The sequence below is a fragment of the Aulostomus chinensis genome, unplaced genomic scaffold, assembly GCF_037954235.1.
Source record: "Aulostomus chinensis isolate RoL2024-O1b breed Wild unplaced genomic scaffold, RoL_Achi_v1.0 HiC_scaffold_28, whole genome shotgun sequence".
NCBI lineage: Eukaryota > Metazoa > Chordata > Actinopteri > Syngnathiformes > Aulostomidae > Aulostomus > Aulostomus chinensis.
The window spans coordinates 220,757-240,823 of NW_028234170.1; positions in this window are offsets into that span (position 1 = coordinate 220,757).

Genomic DNA, 20,067 nt, shown 5'->3' on the forward strand with positions numbered 1-20,067 from the left:
AAAAATGCATAAAATCCACCTGTAACTTAAAGTTTATGCATCTTTCTATGCTTTCAGGATGAAACTTGACTGAAAACTCACTTTCAACAAATGTTATGGCTGTTTTGTATAACAGATTACAAATAGTGTTTTCTTAGCGAGAGAAGGTCAAAAAGAACACTTCATGCAGAACTCCTGTATTTTGAGGAAAACTCACTTAAATCCAGCTGTAACTTCAAGTTTATGCATCTTTCTATGCTTTCAGGTTGAAACTTGACTGAAAACAAACTTTTAAAAAAAGTTAGGGCATTTTTGTATCACAGGTCACAAATAGTGTTTTCTCAGCGAGAGAAGGCCAAAATGAACACTTCATGCAGAACTCCTGTATATTGATGAAAACTCACTGAAATCCACCTGTAACTTCAAGTTTTTGCATCTTTCTATTCTTTCAGGTTGAAACTTGACTGAAAACTCACTTTGAAGAAAAGTTATTTCATTTTTGTATCACAGGTCACAAATAGTGTTTTCTCAGCGAGAGAAGGCCAAAACGAACACTTCTTTCAGAACTCCTGTATTTTGATGAAAACTCACTGAAATCCTCGAGTATCTTCATGTGTATGCATCTTTCTATGCTTTCAGGTTGAAACTTGACTGAAAACTCACTTTGAACAAAAGTTATGGCTCTTTTGTATCACAGGTCACAAATAGTGTTTTCTCAGCGAGAGAAGGCCAAAATGAACACTTCATGCAGAACTCCTGTATTTTGAGGAAAACTGCATGAAATCCACCTGTAACTTCAAGTTTATGCATCTTTCTATGATTTCAGGTTGAAACTTGACTGAAAACTCACTTTGAACAAAAGTTATGGCTGTTTTGTGTCACATGGTCACAAATAGCGATTTTTCAGCGAGAGAAGGCCAAAATGAACACTTAATGCAGAACTCCTGTATTTTTTGGAAAACTGCATGAAATCCACCTGTAACTTCTGTCCAATGCATCTTTCTATGCTTTCCGGTTGAAACCTGACTGAAAACTCACTTTGACAAAAAGTTATGGCTGTTTTGTATAACAGGTCACAAATAGCGTTTTCTCATTGAGAGAAGGCCAAAATGAAAACTTCATGCATAACTTCTTTAATTTGAGGAAAACTGCATGAAATCCACCTGTAACTTCAAGTTTATGCATCTTTCTATTCTTTCAGGTTGAAACTTGACTGAAAACTCACTTTGTTTTGTATCACAGGTCACAAATGGTGTTTTCACAGCGAGAGAAGGCCAAAATGAACACTTCATGCATAACTCCTCTATTTTGAGGAAAACTGCGTGAAATCCAACTATAACTTAAAATTTATGCATATTTCTATGCTTTCAGGTTGAAACTTGACTGAAAACTCACTTTGAACAAAAGTTATGGCTGTTTTGTATCACAGGTCACAAATAGTGTTTTCTCAGCGAGAGAAGGCCAAAATGAACACTTCATGCATAACTCCTGTATTTCGAGGAAAACCACCTGAAATCCACCTCTAACTTAAAGATTATGCATCTTTCTATGCTTTCAGGTTGAAACTTGACTGAAAACACACTTTGAACAAAAGTTATGGCTGTTTTGTATCACAGGTCACAAATAGTGTTTTCTCAGCGAGAGAAGGCCAAAATGAACACTTCATGCAGAACTCCTGTATTTTGAGGAAAACTCACTTAAATCCAGCTGTAACTTCAAGTTTATGCATCTTTCTATGCTTTCAGGTTGAAACTTGACTGAAAACAAACTTTTAAAAAAAGTTAGGGCATTTTTGTATCACAGGTCACAAATAGTGTTTTCTCAGCGAGAGAAGGCCAAAATGAACACTTCATGCAGAACTCCTGTATTTTGATGAAAACTCACTGAAATCCACCTGTAACTTCAAGTTTTTGCATCTTTCTATTCTTTCAGGTTGAAACTTGACTGAAAACTCACTTTGAAGAAAAGTTATTGCATTTTTGTATCACAGGTCACAAATAGTGTTTTCTCAGCGAGAGAAGGCCAAAACGAAGACTTCTTTCAGAACTCCTGTATTTTGAGGAAAACTCACTGAAATCCTCGAGTATCTTCAAGTGTATGCATCTTTCTATGCTTTCAGGTTGAAACTTGACTGAAAACTCACTTTGAACAAAAGTTATGGCTCTTTTGTATCACAGGTCACAAATAGTGTTTTCTCAGCGAGAGAAGGCCAAAATGAACACTTCATGCAGAACTCCTGTATTTTTTGGAAAACTGCATGAAATCCACCTTTAACTTCTGTCCAATGCATCTTTCTATGCTTTCCGGTTGAAACCTGACTGAAAACTCACTTTGACAAAAAGTTATGGCTGTTTTGTATCACAGGTCACAAATAGTGTTTTCTCAGCGAAAGAAGGCCAAAATGAACACTTCGTGCATAACTCCTGTATTCTGAGGAAACCTGCCTTAAATCCACCTGTAACTTAAAATCAATGCATCTTTCTATGCTTTCAGGTTGAAACTTGACTAAAAACTCACTTTGAACAAAAGTTATGTTTTTTTTTTTTATCACTGGTCAAAAATAGTGTTTTCACAGCGAGAGAAGGCCAAAATGAACACTTCATGCAGAACTCCTGTATTCTTTGGAAAACTGCATGAAATCCACCTGTCACTTCAAGTTTATGAATCTTTATATGCTTTCAGGTTTAAACTTGACTCAAAACACACTTTGAACAAAAGTTATGGCTGTTTTGTATCACAGGTCACAAATAGTGTTTTCTCAGCGAGAGAAGGCCAAAATGAACACTTCATGCATAACTCCTGTATTTTGAGGAAAACTGAGTGAAATCCACCTGTAACTTCAAGTTTATGCATGTTTCTATGCTTTCAGGTTGAAACTTGACTGAAAACTCATTTTTAACAAAAGTTATGGCTGTTTTGTATCGCAGGTCACAAATAGTGTTTTCTCAGCGAGAGAAGGCCAAAATGAACACTTCATGCATAACTCCTGTATTTTTTGGAAAACTGAGTGGATTTCCACCCATAACTTCTCTTTTATGCATCTTTCTATGCTTTCAGGTTGAAACTTGACTGAAAACTCCCTTTGAACAAAAGTTATGGCTGTTTTGTATCACAGGTCACAAATAGTGTTTTCTCAGTGAGAGAAGGCCAAAATGAACACTTCATGAATAACTCCTGTATTTTGAGGAAAACTACCTGAAATCCACCTCTAACTTCAAGTTTATGCATCTTTCTGTATTTTCAGGTTGAAACTTGACTGAAAACTCACTTTGAACAAAAGTTATGGCTGTTTTGTACCACAGGTCACAAATAGTGTTTTCACAGATAGAGAAGGCCAAAATGAACACTTCATGCAGAACTCCTGTATTTTGAGGAAAATTGAGTGAAATCCACATGTAACTTCAAGTTTATGCATCTTTCTATGCTTTCAGGTGGAAGCTTTCACTTCAAAGACATTTAAAAAAGAATTACGTCTTTGATGATCACGGTTCACGAAGACTGTTTTCAAAACAAAAGAAGACATTTTAAACATTTCATGCAGAACTCCATTAGTTTGAGCAAAGCTGCCTTAAAAGCACCTGTTACTTCAAAGGTTTTCATCATTCTGTGTTTTCAGATTTGAAGTTCACTGAAAGGTCAGTGTGATCAAGAGTTCCAGCATTTGTGATCACAGGTCACACAATGCCTTTTACCAGCGAGAGTCCCCTGGAGTGAACACTTCTTGCTGAACTCCCTTATATTCAGGAAAACTGACTGAAATCCACGTGTCATGTCAACGTAATGTAAATTTCATTGTATCTGGGTTGAAACTTGTCTGAAAACTCACTTTGAACAAAAGTTATGGCTGTTTTGTATCACAGGTCACAAATAGCCTTTTCTCAGCGAGAAAAGGCCAAAATGAACACTTCATGCAGAACTCCTGTATTTTGAGGAAAACTGCATGAAATCCACCTTTAACTTATCTTTTAGGCATCTTTCTATGCTTTCAGGTTGAAACTTGACTGAAAACTCATTTTGAACAAAAGTTATGGCTGTTTTGTATCACAGGTCACAAATTGCGTTTTCTCAGCGAGAGAAGGCCAAAATGAACACTTCATGCATAACTCCTGTATTTTGAGGAAAACTTCCTGAAATCAACCTCTATCTTAAAGATTATGCATCTTTCTATGCTTTCAGGTTGAAACTTGACTGAAAACTCACTTTGAAGAAAAGTTATGGCTGTTTTGTATCACAGGTCACAAATAGCGTTTTCTCAGCGAGCGAAGGCCAAAATGAACACTTCATGCATAACTCCTGTATTTTGAGGAAAACTTCCTGAAATCAACCTCTAACTTAAAGATTATGCATCTTTCTATGCTTTCAGGTTGAAACTTGACTGAAAACTCACTTTGAAGAAAAGTTGTGGCTGTTTTGTATCACAGGTCACAAATAGCGTTTTCTCAGCGAGAGAAGGCCAAAAAGAACACTTCATGCAGAACTCCTGTATTTTGAGGAAAACTGCCTGAAATCCACCTCTAACTTCTCTTTTATGCATCTTTCTATGCTTTCAGTTTGAAACTTGACTGAAAACTCACTTTCAAAAAAGTTTTGGCTGTTTTTTATCACAGGTCACAAATAGTGTTTTCTCAGCGAGAGAAGGCCAAAATGAACACTTCATGCATAACTCCTGTATTTTGAGGAAAACCACCTGAAATCCACCTCTAACTTAAAGATTATGCATCTATCTATGCATTCAGGTTGAAACTTGACTGAAAACTCACTTTGAACAAAAGTTATGGCTGTTTTGTATCACAGGTCACAAATAGTGTTTTCTCAGCGAGAGAAGGCCAAAATGAACACTTCATGCAGAACTCCTGTATTTTGAGGAAAACTCACTTAAATCCAGCTGTAACTTCAAGTTTATGCATCTTTCTATGCTTTCAGGTTGAAACTTGACTGAAAACAAACTTTTAAAAAAAGTTAGGGCATTTTTGTATCACAGGTCACAAATAGTGTTTTCTCAGCGAGAGAAGGCCAAAATGAACACTTCATGCAGAACTCCTGTATATTGATGAAAACTCACTGAAATCCACCTGTAACTTCAAGTTTTTGCATCTTTCTATTCTTTCAGGTTGAAACTTGACTGAAAACTCACTTTGAAGAAAAGTTATTTCATTTTTGTATCACAGGTCACAAATAGTGTTTTCTCAGCGAGAGAAGGCCAAAACGAACACTTCTTTCAGAACTCCTGTATTTTGATGAAAACTCACCGAAATCCTCGAGTATCTTCATGTGTATGCATCTTTCTATGCTTTCAGGTTGAAACTTGACTGAAAACTCACTTTGAACAAAAGTTATGGCTCTTTTGTATCACAGGTCACAAATAGTGTTTTCTCAGCGAGAGAAGGCCAAAATGAACACTTCATGCAGAACTCCTGTATTTTGAGGAAAACTGCATGAAATCCACCTGTAACTTCAAGTTTATGCATCTTTCTATGATTTCAGGTTGAAACTTGACTGAAAACTCACTTTGAACAAAAGTTATGGCTGTTTTGTGTCACAGGTCACAAATAGCGTTTTTTCAGCGAGAGAAGGCCAAAATGAACACTTAATGCAGAACTCCTGTATTTTTTGGAAAACTGCATGAAATCCACCTGTAACTTCTGTCCAATGCATCTTTCTATGCTTTCCGGTTGAAACCTGACTGAAAACTCACTTTGACAAAAAGTTATGGCTGTTTTGTATAACAGGTCACAAATAGCGTTTTCTCATTGAGAGAAGGCCAAAATGAAAACTTCATGCATAACTTCTGTAATTTGAGGAAAACTGCATGAAATCCACCTGTAACTTCAAGTTTATGCATCTTTCTATTCTTTCAGGTTGAAACTTGACTGAAAACTCACTTTGTTTTGTATCACAGGTCACAAATGGTGTTTTCACAGCGAGAGAAGGCCAAAATGAACACTTCATGCAGAAGTCCTGTATTTTTTGGAAAACTGCGGGAAATCCACCTGTAACTTCAAGTGTCTGCATCTTTCTATGCTTTCAGGTTGAAACTTGACTGAAAACTCATGTTTAAAAAAAGTTATGGCTATTTTGTATCACAGGTCACAAATAGTGTTTTCCAAGCGAGAGAAGGCCAAAATGAACACTTCATCCATAACTCCTGTATTTTGTGGAAAACTGAGTGAAATCCACCTGTAACTTCTGTTTTATGCATCTTTCTATGCTTTCAGGTCATAACTTGACTGAAAACTCTCTTTGAAAAAAGTTATGGCTGTTTTGTATCACAGGTCCCAAATAGCGTTTTCTCAGAGAGAGAAGGCCAAAATGAACACTTCATGCATAACTCCTGTATTTTGAGGAAAACTGCGTGAAATCCACCTGTAACTTCAAGTTTATGCATCTTTCTATGCTTTCAGGTTGAAACCTTACTGAAAACTCACTTTGAAAAAAAGTTATGGCTGTTTTTTATCACAGGTCACAAATACTGTTTTCTCAGCGAGAGAAGGCCAAAATGAAACCTTCATGCATAACTCCTGTATTTTGAGGAAAACTACGTGAAATCCACCTGTAACTTCAAGTTTTTGCATCTTTCTATGCTTTCAGGTTGAAACCTGACTGAAAACTTACTTTGAACAAAAGTTATGGCTGTTTTGTATCACAGGTCACAAATAGCATTTTCTTAGAGAGGGAAGGCAAGAATGAACACTTTATGCATAACTCCTGTATTTTGAGGAAAACTGCGTGAAATCCACCTGTAACTTCACGTTCATGCATCTTTCTATGCTTTCAGGTTGAAACTTGACTGAAAACTCACTTTGTTTTGTATCACAGGTCAAAACTAGTGTTTTCACAGCGAGAGAAGGCCAAAATGAACACTTCATGCATAACTCCTTTATTTTTTTGAAAACTGCATGAAATGAACCTGTAACTTCAAGTTTATGCATCTTTCTATTCTTTCAAGTTTAAACTTGACTGAAAACTCATTTTGAACAAAAGTTATGGCTGTTTTGTATCACAGGTCACAACTCGTGTTTTCACAGCGAGAGAAGGCCAAAATGAACACTTCATGCATAACTCCTGTATTTTTTTGGAAAACTGCATGAAATCCACCTGTAACTTCTGTCCAATGCATCTTTCTATGCTTTCCGGTTGAAACCTGACTGAAAACTCACTTTGACAAAAAGTTATGGCTGTTTTGTATAACAGGTCACAAATAGCGTTTTCTCATTGAGAGAAGGCCAAAATGAAAACTTCATGCATAACTTCTGTAATTTGAGGAAAACTGCATGAAATCCACCTGTAACTTCAAGTTTATGCATCTTTCTATTCTTTCAGGTTGAAACTTGACTGAAAACTCACTTTGTTTTGTATCACAGGTCACAAATGGTGTTTTCACAGCGAGAGAAGGCCAAAATGAACACTTCATGCAGAAGTCCTGTATTTTTTGGAAAACTGCGGGAAATCCACCTGTAACTTCAAGTGTCTGCATCTTTCTATGCTTTCAGGTTGAAACTTGACTGAAAACTCATGTTTAAAAAAAGTTATGGCTATTTTGTATCACAGGTCACAAATAGTGTTTTCCAAGCGAGAGAAGGCCAAAATGAACACTTCATCCATAACTCCTGTATTTTGTGGAAAACTGAGTGAAATCCACCTGTAACTTCTGTTTTATGCATCTTTCTATGCTTTCAGGTCATAACTTGACTGAAAACTCTCTTTGAAAAAAGTTATGGCTGTTTTGTATCACAGGTCCCAAATAGCGTTTTCTCAGAGAGAGAAGGCCAAAATGAACACTTCATGCATAACTCCTGTATTTTGAGGAAAACTGCGTGAAATCCACCTGTAACTTCAAGTTTATGCATCTTTCTATGCTTTCAGGTTGAAACCTTACTGAAAACTCACTTTGAAAAAAAGTTATGGCTGTTTTTTATCACAGGTCACAAATACTGTTTTCTCAGCGAGAGAAGGCCAAAATGAAACCTTCATGCATAACTCCTGTATTTTGAGGAAAACTACGTGAAATCCACCTGTAACTTCAAGTTTTTGCATCTTTCTATGCTTTCAGGTTGAAACCTGACTGAAAACTTACTTTGAACAAAAGTTATGGCTGTTTTGTATCACAGGTCACAAATAGCATTTTCTTAGAGAGGGAAGGCAAGAATGAACACTTTATGCATAACTCCTGTATTTTGAGGAAAACTGCGTGAAATCCACCTGTAACTTCACGTTCATGCATCTTTCTATGCTTTCAGGTTGAAACTTGACTGAAAACTCACTTTGTTTTGTATCACAGGTCAAAACTAGTGTTTTCACAGCGAGAGAAGGCCAAAATGAACACTTCATGCATAACTCCTTTATTTTTTTGAAAACTGCATGAAATGAACCTGTAACTTCAAGTTTATGCATCTTTCTATTCTTTCAAGTTTAAACTTGACTGAAAACTCATTTTGAACAAAAGTTATGGCTGTTTTGTATCACAGGTCACAACTCGTGTTTTCACAGCGAGAGAAGGCCAAAATGAACACTTCATGCATAACTCCTGTATTTTTTTGGAAAACTGCATGAAATGCACCTGTAACTTCAAGTTTAAACATCTTTCTATGCTTTCAGGTTGAAACTTGACTGAAAACTCACTTTGAACAAAAGTTATGGCTGTTTTTTTTAATCACAGGTCCCAAATAGTATTTTCTCAGCGAGAGATGGCCAAAATGAACACTTCATGCATAACTCCTGTATTTTGAGAAAAACTGCATGAAATCCACCTGTAACTTCAAGTTTATGTATCTTTCTATGCTTTCCGGTTGAAACCTGACTGAAAACTCACTTTGACAAAAAGTTATGGCTGTTTTGTATCACAGGTCACAAATAGCGTTTTCTCAGCGAGAAAAGGCCAAAATGAAAACTTCATGCATAACTCCTGTATTTTGAGGAAAACTGCATGAAATCCACCTGTAACTTCAAGTTTATGCATCTTTCTATGCTTTCAGGTGGAAGCTTTCACTTCAAAGACATTTAAAAAAGAATTACGTCTTTGATGATCACGGTTCACGAAGACTGTTTTCAAAACAAAAGAAGACATTTTAAACATTTCATGCAGAACTCCATTAGTTTGAGCAAAGCTGCCTTAAAAGCACCTGTTACTTCAAAGGTTTTCATCATTCTGTGTTTTCAGATTTGAAGTTCACTGAAAGGTCAGTGTGATCAAGAGTTCCAGCATTTGTGATCACAGGTCACACAATGCCTTTTACCAGCGAGAGTCCCCTGGAGTGAACACTTCTTACTGAACTCCCTTATATTCAGGAAAACTGACTGAAATCCACGTGTCATGTCAACGTAATGTAATTTTCATTGTATCTGGGTTGAAACTTGTCTGAAAACTCACTTTGAACAAAAGTTATGGCTGTTTTGTATCACAGGTCACAAATAGTGTTTTCTCAGCGAGAGAAGGCCTAAATGAACACTTCATGCAGAACTCCTGTATTTTGAGGAAAACTGCATGAAATCCACCTTTAACTTATCTTTTAGGCATCTTTCTATGCTTTCAGGTTGAAACTTGACTGAAAACTCATTTTGAACAAAAGTTATGGCTGTTTTGTATCACAGGTCACAAATTGCGTTTTCTCAGCGAGAGAAGGCCAAAATGAACACTTCATGCATAACTCCTCTATTTTGAGGAAAACTGCGTGAAATCCAACTATAACTTAAAATTTATGCATATTTCTATGCTTTCAGGTTGAAACTTGACTGAAAACTCACTTTGAAAAAAAGTTATGGCTGTTTTGTATCACAGGTCACAAATAGTGTTTTCTCAGCGAGAGAAGGCCAAAATGAACACTTCATGCATAACTCCTGTATTTTGAGGAAATCTGAGTGAAATCCACCTGTAACTTCAAGTTTGTACATCGTTCTATGCTTTCAGGTTGAAACTTGACTGAAAACTCACTTTGAACAAAAGTTATGGCTGTTTTGTATCACAGGTCACAAATAGTGTTTTCTCAGCGAGAGAAGGCCAAAATGAACACTTCATGCATAACTCCTGTATTTCGAGGAAAACCACCTGAAATCCACCTCTAACTTAAAGATTATGCATCTTTCTATGCTTTCAGGTTGAAACTTGACTGAAAACACACTTTGAACAAAAGTTATGGCTGTTTTGTATCACAGGTCACAAATAGTGTTTTCTCAGCGAGAGAAGGCCAAAATGAACACTTCATGCAGAACTCCTGTATTTTGAGGAAAACTCACTTAAATCCAGCTGTAACTTCAAGTTTATGCATCTTTCTATGCTTTCAGGTTGAAACTTGACTGAAAACAAACTTTTAAAAAAAGTTAGGGCATTTTTGTATCACAGGTCACAAATAGTGTTTTCTCAGCGAGAGAAGGCCAAAATGAACACTTCATGCAGAACTCCTGTATTTTGATGAAAACTCACTGAAATCCACCTGTAACTTCAAGTTTTTGCATCTTTCTATTCTTTCAGGTTGAAACTTGACTGAAAACTCACTTTGAAGAAAAGTTATTGCATTTTTGTATCACAGGTCACAAATAGTGTTTTCTCAGCGAGAGAAGGCCAAAACGAAGACTTCTTTCAGAACTCCTGTATTTTGAGGAAAACTCACTGAAATCCTCGAGTATCTTCAAGTGTATGCATCTTTCTATGCTTTCAGGTTGAAACTTGACTGAAAACTCACTTTGAACAAAAGTTATGGCTCTTTTGTATCACAGGTCACAAATAGTGTTTTCTCAGCGAGAGAAGGCCAAAATGAACACTTCGTGCATAACTCCTGTATTCTGAGGAAACCTGCCTTAAATCCACCTGTAACTTAAAATCAATGCATCTTTCTATGCTTTCAGGTTGAAACTTGACTGAAAACTCATTTTTAACAAAAGTTATGGCTGTTTTGTATCGCAGGTCACAAATAGTGTTTTCTCAGCGAGAGAAGGCCAAAATGAACACTTCATGCATAACTCCTGTATTTTTTGGAAAACTGAGTGGATTTCCACCCATAACTTCTCTTTTATGCATCTTTCTATGCTTTCAGGTTGAAACTTGACTGAAAACTCCCTTTGAACAAAAGTTATGGCTGTTTTGTATCACAGGTCACAAATAGTGTTTTCTCAGCGAGAGAAGGCCAAAATGAACACTTCATGAATAACTCCTGTATTTTGAGGAAAACTACCTGAAATCCACCTCTAACTTCAAGTTTATGCATCTTTCTGTATTTTCAGGTTGAAACTTGACTGAAAACTCACTTTGAACAAAAGTTATGGCTGTTTTGTACCACAGGTCACAAATAGTGTTTTCACAGATAGAGAAGGCCAAAATGAACACTTCATGCAGAACTCCTGTATTTTGAGGAAAATTGAGTGAAATCCACATGTAACTTCAAGTTTATGCATCTTTCTATGCTTTCAGATTGAAACTTGACTTAAAACTCAGTTTCAACAAAAGTTATGGCTGTTTTTTATCACAGGTCACAAATAGTGTTTTCACGAAGAGAGAAGGTCAAAATGAAGGCAAGGCAAGTTTATTTGTAGAGCACAATTCATACACATGGCAACTCAATGTGCCTTACAGTTGCAGAAAAATCTTAAAATCACAAAAAGGCAGATAAAATCATAAAACATAAATAGAATCATTAATTTAAAGAAAAGGAGAAGAGTGCAGATAAAATACTTTCAGCTGTCGTATGCACGACTAAACAGAATAGTTTTCAGCCTGGTCTTAAACATTGTCACAGTTGATTCCTGTCTCACTTTTTCTGGAAGACTGTTCAAGTTTTTAGTTGCAGAAAACTGGAAAGTAGCTTCACCATGTTTAGTCCTGACTCTGGGCCCCTGTAGGAGACCTCTACCTGAGGTTCTCAGAGACCTGGAGGGTTCATATGGGTCTAACATGTCAGAGATGTACTTCGGTGCTTGACCATGAAGAGACTTGTATACAAGCAGAGCTGTCTTAAAGTCTATTCTCTGAGCAACAGGAAGCCAGTGCAGAGATCTGAGCACTGGACTAATATGGTCGTATTTCCTGGTTCTAGTCAGGACTCGAGCTGTGGCGTTCTGAATGTATTGTAGTTGTTTAACAGCTTGTTTAGAGATACCAGTGAGCAGGCCGTTACAGTAGTCTAACCTACTGGAGACAAATGCATGGATTCGTCTGTCCAAGTCTGGTTCAGACACTATACCTCTGATTTTGGCAATGTTTTTTAGATGGTAAAAGGCTGCTGATATTAGTGACTTTATGTGGCTGTTAAAGTTCAGATCTGAGTCCAATATTACCCCCAGATTTCTAACCTGTTGTTATGGTTTTAGAGAAAGGGATTCAAGGTGACTGATCACACTTTCTCTTTGCTTCTGTGGCCCAAAAACGATTAATTCCGTTTTTTCTGAGTTTAGCTGGAGAAAGTTGTTTTGCATCCACATGCTTATATGTTGGATGCAGTGGAAGAGTGAATCCGCAGGTCCATGTTCACCTGCTGTCAGAGACACATAGATCTGAGTGTCGTCTGCATAGTTATGGTAGGACACATTATGGCTGCTTATTAGTTGGCCTAGTGGAAGCATGTATAGGTTGAACAAGAGGGGCCCCAAGATTGAACCTTGGGGGACACCACAGGTCATGGCCATTTTGTCTGAGCTGCAATTTCCAATTTCAACAAAGTATGTTCTCTCCTCAAGATAGGACTTGAACCACTTTAGAGCAGAACCAGAGATTCCTAGCCAATTCTCTAGCCTCTGTAAAAGGATCTCATGGTCAACTGTGTCAAAGGCAGCACCCAAGTCAAGCAGGACTAAGACTGAGACTTTGCCTTTGTCTGTGTTTAGGCGGATGTCATTTATCACCTAGATCAGAGCTGTGTCAGTGCTGTGGTGGGGCCTAAAGCCAGACTGGAAAGTATCAAAAGCATTGTTGGACAGGAGAAAGTCAGTGAGTTGTTGATAAACAACTTTTTCGAGGACTTTTCCTAGGAATGGCAGGTTTGATATGGGCCGGTAGTTGTTCAGAACCATGGCATCAAGACTGCTTACTTTAAAAGAGGCTTAATGACCGCAGTTTTCAGGGCCATTGGAAATGTTCCAGTCTCGAGTGAAATCTTAACTAAATGAGTAACTTTTGGTAACAGGCTGCTCAGCACAGTCTTTAGAAATCTAGTGGGTAACTCATCAAGGCAGCATGTAGATGAACTCAGACCTGAAATAATCTCTTCGACTGTTTTGTCACTGACAGGAGTGAAATGTGCCAGCTCTAGGTGTTCAGGTGGATGCTGGGCTATCATTTGTGTCTTAGAAATGATAGCTTTTTTAATATCTTGAACTTTATCACTAAAGAATTTTGCAAATTCATTGCATTTTGATATAGAAATGAATTCTAAGGGCAGTGGAACCGAAGGGTTTGTTAATCTGTTTACAGTAGTAAACAGAACTCGAGAATTACCATTCGAGTTTGTAATCACTTCAGAGAAATACCTCTCCCTAGCTCTTCGTAAAGTCTGGTTAAACATGGATAATTTTTGTCTATAAATGTCATAGTCAACCTGTAGCTTTGACTTGCGCCATTTCCGTTCGGCTCTCCGGCACCCTCTTTTTTGTGCCCTGACAGAGTCTTCATTTCTCCATGGTGCTTTTTGTCTGTCTTTAACTATTCTAACCTTAAGGCAAGGCAAGGCAAGGCAATTTTATTTGTATAGCCCGTTTTCACAAACAGTTTGTCTCAAAGGGCTTCACATGGCATCATAACAACATCCTCTGCCCTTAGACCCTCACATCGACTGAGGAAAAACTCCATAGAAAACCCTTTTAACAGGGAAAAATCTGAGAAACCTCAGGGTGAGCAACAGAGGAGGGATCCCTCACCCAGGACGGACAGACGTGCAGTAGATGTTGTTACAGACAAGAAAACAGTTTACAATACAAAATGTGGGAAACACGGAAATGTTAATAACAGCTGAAGAAGGAAGCTTCTGGTAGGGGAGGCAGGGAGAGCAAGCCAGCTTGATGGGGGACTGGATGGCAGACTTGTTCATGGAAGGGGAGCGCAGGCCGGTGTAACAGTAGGGAATAAGGGGGGGGGGGCGATGCAGGCGGCGGTTGGGGCTCCGGTGGATCTGTGGAAACACAGAGAGACTGCGAGACACCAAGGCCAAACTACAAAGTGCAACAAGTAAAATGTGCAGGGAGGAGAGGAGGAGAGAGGGGGAGAGGAGAGGAGAGGAGGGAAGGGCTCAATGTAACCTGATGTGTCCCCCAGCAGTCTAAGCCTATAGCAGCATAGCTATCAATGGTTCAGAGCTACCTGAACCAGTCCTAACTGAAGGCTCTGTCATAGAGGAAGGTCTTAAGCCTGGACTTAAACGTAGTTAAAGTGTCTGCCTCTCTGACCCATGGAGAGAGCTGGTTCCACAGTAGAGGAGCCCGGTAACTAAAGGCTCTACCTCCCAGTCTGTTTGTATTGATACTGGGAGTCACTAAAAGACCTGCATTCTGGGAGCGGAGTGCTCTGGTCGGACAGTAGGGACTAATGAGCTCTTTCAAATAGGATGGAGCTTTATCATTGAGAGCCTTATAAGTTAGCAGAAGGACTTTGAAGTCGATTCTAGATCCTACAGGAAGCCAGTGGAGAGAAGCTAAAGTGGGAGAGATGTGTTCTCTCTTCTTAACTCCCGTCAAAACCCTCGCTGCAGCGTTCTGGACCAGCTGGAGACTCTTTAGAGAGTATTTAGGACATCCTGACAAGAGAGAGTTGCAGTAGTCCAGCCGAGAAGTGATAAATGCATGCACCAGTTTTTCAGCATCACTCTGGGAAAGGATATTCCTAATCTTAGCGATACTTCGAAGATGGAAGAAGGCGGTCCTAGTCACATGCTTTATGTGGGAGCTGAAGGAAAGGTCCTGGTCAAAAATGACCCCAAGGTTCCTTGCAGTTGTACTCGAAGTTAGGGTGATGCCATCTAGAGTAGAGATCCGATTCAAGAGTGTGTCCCTGTGGTGTTTAGGTCCAAAAATGATTACCTCAGTTTTAAGAAGTTAGAAGACATCCAGGATTTAATGTCTTTCAGGCAGTCTTGCAGATGAGTAAACTGGCTTGTGTCGTCTGGCTCCATCGACAAGTAAAGTTGTGTGTCATCTGCATAACAGTGGAAGTTGATCGAGTGCTTCCGGATTATGTCACCTAATGGGAGCATGTAAAGAGTGAAGAGAATCGGTCCTAAAACTGAACCCTGTGGTACACCATATGTAACTCTGCTATACTCCGAATGGTCATTATTAACATTAACAAACTGAAACCTGTCAGATAAGTAGGACTTAACAGGAGCAATGGTGTCCAAGACATTCAAAACACTTGATGTATACGAGTTTAACAGATCATTAACATTAGAACCAGAGGTGTTTTCAAAAGCAACCATTTCCATAAACTGTGTCTTTGTTTTGTCATTTATGAGTCTTCTCCGAACCATTGACGACCCATGTGCTGGCTTGGGTATAACAGACAGATTAAAGAAAACACAAAAATGATCTGATAATGCAATATCCATGACATTAACACCTGAAACAATAACCCCTTTTGTAATGAGCACGTCCAGTGTGTGCCCTCTGTTGTGAGTGGGTTCGTTCACATACTGAGTTAGACCAAACGTTTCAAGGACAGCACTGAGTTCTTTAGCATGTCTGTCACTGGCTACATCCACATGCACATTTAAATCACCTGTAATAACCAAACAGTCAAATTCGGTGCACACAGCTGAAAGTAATTCAGTAAAATCATCAATAAAACAGTTCTGTGGTGGCCTATAAATAGTGATATAAAGTATGGTGGCTTGTTTTAACTCCAATTTGAATGACAAATACTCAAATGATGAAAAAACTCCAAACGACAATTTTTGTATAACTATATTTTCTCTGAATATGCTACACACCCCTCCACCTCTCTTGCTCTGTCTTGTTTCAGATTCAAAGGTGTAGTGAGGTGGAGTAGACTCAATCAGGACTGCATTACCTGTATTTTTGTCAAGCCACGTCTCAGTTAAAAACATTAAATCAAGATCACGAGAAGAAATAAAATTATTAATTAAAAATGATTTGTTATTTAAAGATCTGACATTAAGCACAGCATGTTTGAGATTAGACTGAGTTTCAAAGGACTCCAAGTTCTTACAAGAGATATGGATTCGATTTCTCTGCTCATCTGTCTGTCTCTCTCTTATCTAATCTTCGTGATATTACAGTAGGTATTGTTTTTGCAGAGAAGTTCTCCTCCCTGGACCTCCAGTTGGGTATACTATGAGTGGTAGCAACGCAGAGGCCCTTTACATCCTAGACAGCAGTGGTGACACTGTTGGAGATTACAGCTGGGCCTGGTGGTGAAGACTGAGCTGGGGGGACTCTGGGGGGAGGGGAAGGGGCACGATACTTCTTTGGGGCTAGAACCCTCGATCTAATCACGTCTGGAGTGAGAGGAACCATTTTCGTGCCTGATTTTATCAAGCTTTCAAGATGGTTTGGAAATCTCAAAGGTGACTGTGGAGATGGGAATGAGAGTGAAGAGTCTCCGGAGGGCGTAGACACAGCAGGTGGTGCCCAGGACGGCGGTGAGGGAGAAGGTGACAGGGATGCTGCATCCCTAACCTTCTCCGGAGATGCAGGTTTTGTCCTTGCAGTTGCAGCAGAGTTGTTTTCTGAAGATGCTGATGTTGTTGTTGTGGGAGCTGGAGCTGATGCCTTCGCTGGGGATGCAGGTTTTGTTGTTGAGGCTGCTGTGGCTGAGTCCTTTCCAGTGGTTGCAGAAGGTGCTGTTTTGGGTACATTCTTTGCCGGGTCCTTGGGTGGGGAAGAGGGAGCTCCTCTCCCTCTCCTCTTTTCTCTCATCGGTTGCCCGCAAGCCTGGTTCAGTTCAGGCCGGTTCTGATGCCTCAGAGCATGGAGGAGGTTATCCGTCAGCCTCTTTACTCCACCTCCATTCAGGTGTGGTCCTTTTCCTCTGAAAAGGTCACCTCGATGCCAAAACAGGTTAAAGTTCTCGATGTAATGCAATCCTCTGGACTCGCAGATGTTGGGTAGCCACGTGTTCAACTGAAGCAGTCGGCTGAATTTATTCACTTTGCTGTCCGTGATTGGGGGGGTCCACTAATAAACGTGGGTAACCCCACTTTATGGAGTCTCTCAAAGAGTGCAAGAAAGTCTTCTTTCAAGATTTCAGACTGTTGATTTCTGATGTCCACTGCACCCACGTGAACGATCAGCTGTTTCACTCCCTGGTTCGTAGCCAGCTCCCTAGGTAGCGCCTGAGTGATGTCAGACACTGTAGCACTGGGGTAGCTGCTTGTTATTATCTGCTTACAGTTTATGTTAGATACGGCCCCGTCTCCTAGCAGCAGCGTATCTTTGACCTTGACGCTTGGCACAGTTTTTCGGCCAGGCTGCTGCCCTGCTTTGACGTCATCCCCATTTTTATGTGACAGTGGTAAGAATCTGTTGGTTAACTTTATTCCGGGTGATGTAATTAGTCTTTCATTCCGAACATTTTGACGTCTCTTTGGTTTAGCACCAAGATTACGGTCAAGCCTCGGAAAAGACACAGTGTCATTTAGCTTTAGGTTGTGAGGAGCAGTCTTTTCACCCCTTTCTTTGGAAGTAAAAGTGGATTTCTTACCACTGGAGATCACTGGAAGAGTATCATGAAGTCCTTTTTCTGTTTCTAGGGTGAAAATCCGCTCTTGTAGTGCACAAATTTGTTGTTTGTAAATCCGACAGTTTTCGCAGGGAGACTCTGTTTGGGTTTCTCCTTCGGTCATGTTGAAAACTTGTCGCTGAGTCGTCAGATACGTTTTTAAAAAAGCATAAAAATGATTAAGAAGTCTTGGTTTACTTAAAAGAAAGAAACAAAATCATATCCAAGACTGGCAGAAAAAAAGTCAAATGAAAGTAAAATGATTAAAAGGCAGATAAAAGCATAAGCAGCAGGAGAGAGCAAAGAGACGTCTGCACTCTTCAGAAGCAGGAAGCACCCTGAAAATGAACACTTCATGCATAACTCCTGTATTTTTTGGAAAACTGAGTTATATCTATCCTCTAACTTAAAGTTTATGCATCTTTCTATGCTTTCAGGTTGAAACTTGACTGAAAACTCACTTTGAACAAAATTATGGCTGTTTTGTATCACAGGTCACAAATAGTGTTTTCTCAGCCAGAGAAGGCCAAAATGAACACTTCATGCAGGACTCCTGGTTTATTTTGGAAAACTTCCTGAAATCCACCTCTAACTTCAAGTTTATGCTTCTTTCTATGCTTTCAGGTTGAAACTTGACTGAAAACTCACTTTGAACAAAAGTTATGGCTGTTTTGTATCACAGGTCACAAATAGTGTTTTCTCAGCAAGAGAAGGCCAAAATGAACACTTCATATATAATTACTGTATTTTTTGGAAAACTGAGTTAAATCTATCCTCTAACTTAAAGTTTATGCATCTTTCTATGCTTTCAGGTTGAAACTTGACTGAAAACTCACTTTGAACAAAATTATGGCTGTTTTTTATCACAGGTCACAAATAGTGTTTTCTCAGCCAGAGAAGGCCAAAATGAACACTTCATGCAGGACTCCTGGTTTATTTTGGAAAACTTCCTGAAATCCACCTGTAACTTCAAGTTTATGCTTCTTTCTATGCTTTCAGGTTGAAACTTGACTGAAAACTCACTTTGAACAAAAGTTATGGCTGTTTTTGTATCACAGGTCACAAATAGTGTTTTCTCAGCAAGAGAAGGCCAAAATGAACACTTCATATATAATTACTGTATTTTTTTGAAAACTGAGTTAAATCTATCCTCTAACTTAAAGTTTATGCATCTTTCTATGATTTCAGGTTGAACTTTCACTTCGAAGTCATTTTGAAAAAAAATTATGTCTTTGATGTCACGGTTCACGAAGACTGTTTTCAAAACAAAAGAAGACATTTTAATCATTTCATGCAGAACTCCATTAGTTTGACCAAAGCTGGCTTAAAAGCACCTGTTACTTCAAAGGTTTTCATCATTCTGTGTTTTCAGATTTGAAGTTCACTGAAAGGTCAGTGTGATCAAGAGTTCCAGCATTTGTGATCACAGGTCACACAATGCCTTATACCAGCGAGAGTCCTCTGGAGTGAACACTTCTTGCTGAACTCCCTTATTTAGAGGAAAACTGACTGAAATCCACATGTCATGTCAAGGTAATGTAATTTTCATTGTATTCAGGTTGAAACTTGTCTGAAAACTCACTTTGAACAAAAGTTATGGCTGTTTTGTATCACAGGTCACAAATAGTGCTTTCTCAGTGAGAGAAGGCCAAAATGAAGTCTTCATGCAAAACTCCTTTATTTTTTTTAAACTGCATGAAATCCACCTGTAACTTATCTTTTATGCATTTTTCTATGCTTTCAGGTTGAAACTTGAAACAAAACTCACTTTGAACTAAAGTTTTTACTGTTTTGTATCACAGGTCACAAATAGTGTTTTCTCAGCGAGAGAAGGCGAAAATGAAAACTTCATGCATAACTCCTGTATTTTTTGGAAAACTGCATGAAATCCACCTGTAACTGCTCTTTTTTGCATGTTTCTATGCTTTCAGATTAAAACTTGTCTTAAAATTCACTCTGAACAAAAGTTATGGCTGTTTTGTTTCACAGGTCACAAATAACGTTTTCTCAGTGAGAGAAAGCCAAAATGAGTACTTCAAGCAAAACTCCTTTATTTTTTGGAAAACTGCCCGAATTAGACCTTTAACTTCAAGTTTATGCATCTTTTTATGCTTTCAGGTTGAAACTTGACTGAAAACTCACTTTGAACAAAAGTTATGGCTGTTTTGTGTCACAGGTCACAAATAGCGTTTTCTCAGCGAGAGAAGGCCAAAATGAACACTTCATGCAGAACTCCTGTATTTTGATGAAAACTCACTGAAATCCACCTGTAACTTCAAGTTCATGCATCTTTCTATGCTTTCAGGTTGAAACTTGACTGAAAACTCACTTTGAAGAAAAGTTATGGCATTTTTGTATCACAGGTCACAAATAGTGTTTTCTAAGCGAGAGAAGGCCAAATTAACACTTCATGCATAACTCCTCTATTTTGATGAAAA